The following is a 5,918-nucleotide window of genomic DNA, read 5'->3' as shown; positions in this document are numbered from 1 at the left end:
TAGTTGTTCGGTTGTTCCTCTATTCAGTCTATTTGCATATTAGGGTTTTATATATATACTAGAGGCCCGATGCACAAAAAGTTCATGCAAGAGTAGGTCTTCCTTCCCCGAGCTGCCTCATTGGGTTCCCTACAGCACCCGGGACTTGGGACCCGGGCTGGCTTCCCCTGGGCTGCCCGCAGGTGCCCGGGACCTGGGCTTCGTCAGGAAGGACATTATAATGTCTGGAATGACATTAGCATATTACCCTTTTATTATTATAGATAGATTCAATTTTTTTCTCTCTTTAAAAATAATATGTAAAGAGAAGTCAACAGAACACACAAAATATTCACAGATTCAAGGTTATGTGAAGTACTGAAAGAAGACACAAATCAAATCAGTCCATTCAGAAATAGCACAATAAAATATCAATATAATTTACTCATTTTGTTAATCATAGAAGGATTAACTTAAAAGAAAATTAAATATGACCAATGCACTTCTATGGAAGCTTGCTAAGTAATAAAATTTTTCATTCTTTTCCATCATCTGTGTAATATATTTGGTAAACATAACACCTAACAATTTGTGCAGAAGGATTGTTCAGGTGATTTGGTAATGAAAAGTTACTCTACATTCATAAATGCTTTGTACTTACACACGGCATTGCTTTTCAATGCAGGAAATTCAACCCATCTAGACTGCATTCCTTGGAAGATTGTTTCTCTCTATATTACAGGTAAGATCAGTCTTGACCTTATTCATAACAGGAACAAGAATCCTTTTTCTTCACTTCCAGTTCAGCGTTCTGTTCAATAATATCCTAAGGTTTTATTTAGAGTGACAATAGGAAGCTTGTATGATCCCTGTGATCACAACGAAGCTCATTTAATCAAGAAAAAAAAATTGCTTAACAATAAGCCTTCACTACAAGGTTAACCTGGAACTGAAAATAGAATAGGGTTGCATTGAGAGCTAAAACACATAACTAAGAAAGTTAAATCTCTTTTCACACACAGACCGACCTTTAATAAAGAAATTTTTAAACACCCACCAACTTTGAAATCACTACAGGTAAAGAATTGGAAAGAAATGCATAAAGGGCTGGTAATAAACAGCAGTAGGTTTTCTGAGATGTAAGAAAAATTATGATTCAAATGTGGGGTCCAGCCTCAGAGAATGTCTAGGACCTGTTAATGCCTTGGACTGATGGCTTTCAATATCTTGAAAAATAGTCTGCAGAATACAGAAGCAGAGAATGGGCTTGGCCAGCCTAATATCTAAGGATGTGTGTTTTTGAACAATTCCACATTTTTTCCTACAGGTGTATTTGTTCACAATAACACCATGAATAGTGGCTCTCTTTCTAACTTCCTCAATTCTATTCAAGCCCAAACTGAAGCAAATTATAGCGTTAATTATAGGCATTCTGAACATGAGGCATTAAAACCAAATTTCTGACTCTTGTGCCAATCTGTTTATGACTTGAGTCATGAGTTTGTTTATCCTTATCTTAATATACAAAATAGCAAGTGTTATTATTGGCCACAAAATTATAGCAGTTGATGGAAACTGCTTCATTTTGAAAAGAATTATTTGCTTCAGTGTTCAGGAAAGAAGAAAACTTCTCAAATGTATTTACTTATATTTCCTAAGGAAAGAGGAGAGACAAGAAGTGTAATGTTATATTGATAAATAAGTAAAATTTATACCTCTGAACAGATAATTCAAATATCTCTAAAACAAATTTTAGCTCAAAAAATGATCAAGCTCAGAAAAATCCAAATTTTGAAGTAGAAGAGAGGACTGGGAAAATTATAACACTTTGCTAGAACAAGTTGGGTGGATACCAGAAATATACTTATCTAATAGGAATTATTGCCTCTTCTCCTGGAGGAGGTATCCCTAGTCTGATTGGTGAAATTTGGGGAAATGTTGGGCTTCTTGGTTCTGCTGTTTGGTGAAACAGTCAGTTAAATTCTGGGAGCTAGAGTTAAAAAAGCCCAATTGTGACTGTAAGTTGAAGCCAGTCAGATTTACAAGCACTTTGGGTGCTATTTTGATTTCAATCTGACTCCTTTGCACACTTCATAATTGGCTCAAAATCTGTAAGAAAATGGGTAGGATTGTGACTTTGGGGACCATAAGAAAATCTCCTAAGTGGATGCCAGGGGCCCCCAATAAATCTTCTAGGCCTTTTCCTTATTAAAATCTTCCTTGTCACCCTAGCCTGGCGGCTCAGTTGGTTGGAGCATCGTCCTGTATACCAAAAGGTTGCAGGTTCGATTCCTGATAATGGCATATACCTAGGTTACAATGCAATCCCCAGTCGGGGCGCATATGGAGGCAGCCAATCAACATTTCTCTATCATCAGTGTTTCTCTCTGTCTCTCCCTCTCTCTCTCTCCCTCACTTCCTCTCTTTCTAAAATAAAATAAAATCAATAAAAATATATCCTCGGGTGAGGATTAAAAAAAATAAAACTTCCCTGTCAACACACACTTACACTAGTCAGGGAGGCATACAGTGAGGCGAGTATAGTGAGCTTGGGTTTTAAAGTTATATTGCCTAGATTTGAATCCTGCCTTCACCTTTGTAATCTTGGGCAAGTCAGTGAGCTATCCTAGGCCTCAATGCCCTTATCTGCAAACTCGGGAGTTAAATAACCTGACCAAGTAATCACCCCTTAAATATAAGCATTTTTATAGCCTTTGCATTATTTTACTTTAGTACACTTGGATAGTAAATACTATTTCATATGTTTGGGGAATAACAATATTTCTAATAATGACTGCCCCATTCTCACAGATATCTGAATACTACTGAAGAAGATGTGAAATTATTTTTCATGTCTGACAGGCCTTCCATAGTTGTATCATTCATCCTATCCCCTTACAGGTGTATTCATTTTCTATTGCTGCTGCAATAAATTACTAGAAATTTAGTGCCTTAACCCAACATAAATTTATTGTCTTATAGTTCTGTATATCAAAAGTCTGAAATGGGTAGCACTAGGCTAAAAACAAGGAGTTGTTAGGGCTGTGTTTCTTTCTGGAGGATTTAGGGGAGAATTCACTTCCTTGTCTTTTCCAGCTTCTGGACACTGCCTGCATTTTTTGGCTCAGGGCCCCGTCTTTCATCTTCCAAGTCCAACTTCCTCTGACTCTTCTCTTCTGTCTTCTTCCCCTTTCATGGACCTTTGTCATTATACTAGACACACTTGGTTAATCCAGGCTACTCTTCCCACCTCTAGATCCTTAACTTAATTACATCTGCAAAATCCCCTTTGCCATGTAACATATGCACAGAATCCGAAAATTGGGATGTACCTATCTTTGGGGGTCATTATTCTGCCTATCACAACAGGTAAAGAAACTGAGGCCAAAGGATGCTAAGTTGTATTTTAATATTCACAAACTCAGTTCGCAGTTGAGACCAAAATCCATGTTTCCTCAATTCTAGGTCTCTGCTCTTTCAGTTATGCTTGACTGAAAAAATAATCTCATGTTTCACTATTTAGTAAATCAAGGACTACAGTCAATACGAGGCTATTCTATCTATTGTCTACTCTTTTGACCCTTTCATCGGGTTAATAGAAAGGGCTCAGGATATTAGGAACGGTGTATGTTTTCGCTGCAGGAAGGATTAGCTAGATCTATTCTACTAATTCTAGTACAAAAGGTCATAGGCTAGTGGAAAAGTGCTTATAACAAAATCTGAGCTTTTCTACAATTATTAGAATATGCAAATCTAGTAATTGAAGAAAACAGGGCTATCAAACTTAGAAGGTTAAGGGAGTTATAATGTCAACACATTCATAATTCCTATGTTTAGAAAAGTGCTACTTGTCCTTTGAAATGCTTGCTTTTCAGAGAAATTGAGACCACTATGTCTGTTTTTCTTGCAAGTAAAAGAAAGTTTGGCGAAGAATTCAAATAAAATAGAGGGCATGGTTTTCATTCCTGTAAAATTTGCAGTTTAACCATTAATGGGAAAAACAAAAGAAAAGAAATGATTAGAAAAAAACTAAATGAAATCTCTGTGTGGAAACAGTGCAAGTACAATTGGTTCAGAGAAAGAAACTCACTGAGCTACAGTGGTTAGAGAAGGCCTGATGATATATGTAGAGTTAAATCTGGTCTTTGAATCACTAATATAATCTTTCAAAATATTCACATCCTTTGACCTAGCAAATCCACTAATAAAAATCTAGCCAAAGGCATTTAAAATGTAGCAAAATATGTCTCAGTACACCTTATAACAGTGAAAAATTCTGAGTGCTTCCCAAATAGAAGAATTGTTAAATAAATTATGGTATAGTGATACATTGGAATGGTATACGGCTATTAAAATTATGTTTTTGAAGAATTACTCATGATTGGAAAATGCTTATGTTATATCGTTAAACCAATAAAAAGGATAATACAAAACTATTTATATGATATTCGTAAAGATTTATTATTTCAACAGTGAATCTTCTTTAAGCCAATAACATTCATTATTCTTCTAGTGGAAAAGAATAAGACAGACAGTTGCCTCAGAGGCAAGAAAAGCCAGGGCAAGGATTGCCTTCCTGCTCTGAGGAAGTACATTCAGTAGCTTCTGGCTATCCGAGCTCCTCCAACTTTTCTCTAAGATTCCTTAAATCTAAGAGACCCTGTAGGAAGGTAACTTAACGTAGAGTCTTGTCACCACCCACTCCATGGACTATGGCAGTGTCAGGGCCCAGGCAAACTGCCCCAGAATATCCCACCATGGCATATGATACCTTGAATTGAAGTGCCGGGGTCCAGCCCCAGTGGGTCCAGGGGTTCCCAAAGGTGTGGACGGAGTTGGCGAAGAATGTTTTACACGGAGACAGCATTCAGAACTCTCTAGCTTTCCTTAGTCTCCATGGATATGTGCCTGTGAGTTTCACTTGTTTACACCTTGGTTATACTTCCTGCACTTCCTCAGCCCATTAACTTCCCAGATAAGATCTAGGGAGTGTTACAAGGTCAAGCCTAATTATGCTAAGAGGACTGTGCCCTCTAAGCTGGGAATTGTTTGTGATTTTGCCCACAGGTCAGTCCGAGGCTTAACCCTATATCAGCTCCCTACATTGAAGTAACTTGAAAAACAGTATCAGAAGGGAACGTAGACCCTCCCTTGCCTCCTTGAATGCAGAAAATAAATCTCTCTTGAGAAAGGGCCCTTCTTGCTCCAGGAGGGTTGAGAGAGGCCCCTTTATCACTACAGTGAAGGAATCCAGGGCCAAAAAGCTGACATGAACAAACTCTGTTACTCCTTTACTAATCTACTACACAAGCCCAAATTTTGTTTAGATTCATCACTAATGAGCTCCCAAACCTAACTGTCTTTGTCCTGTAATTTCTTCACAACTGTATTGTCCAAAAAGTATAAAAAGCTGGCTGGTTCATTATTTCTGAGAGCACCGTGTGTGATCTCCCACGTGCACATATTGAATTGGACTTTCTCCTGCTTATGTCATCTTCTTCTGTCAATTCTCTCATTAGTTCAGCTGTGAGAACTCAACAGGGTAGAGGGGGAGTTTCTTCTTCCCAACAGGTGGTTCAGTTTATCTACAATAACGTGAGCTGGGGCAGGGAAAATATAGAACAGGTGAAAATACATCAGACTCTCCCAAGGAATACACTATTCTTTAAAACAAGTGCTCAGTGTGAGATTCTGGAGATGCAACAACTCTTGCATGGATAGGCAGGAGAAACACAGTGAGAGAGGAGCGGGCAGTAGATGGATATATACAGATGGAGGGAGAGGAGATTGGGAACTGATATTGATGAGGCAACATCACCAATCTCATGTTTGTATCATTTTCTGAGATCATTTTACTGGTAATTTTGGTTCAACTCAGATAGATATAAAAGCAGCTTAGGACCTAATAATTTCACTCCTAGGTATCTTAGGGTATACCA

Source organism: Myotis davidii, unplaced genomic scaffold, assembly GCF_000327345.1.
Source record: "Myotis davidii unplaced genomic scaffold, ASM32734v1 scaffold837, whole genome shotgun sequence".
Lineage (NCBI taxonomy): Eukaryota > Metazoa > Chordata > Mammalia > Chiroptera > Vespertilionidae > Myotis > Myotis davidii.
Note: the sequence above shows the minus strand (reverse complement) of the source record.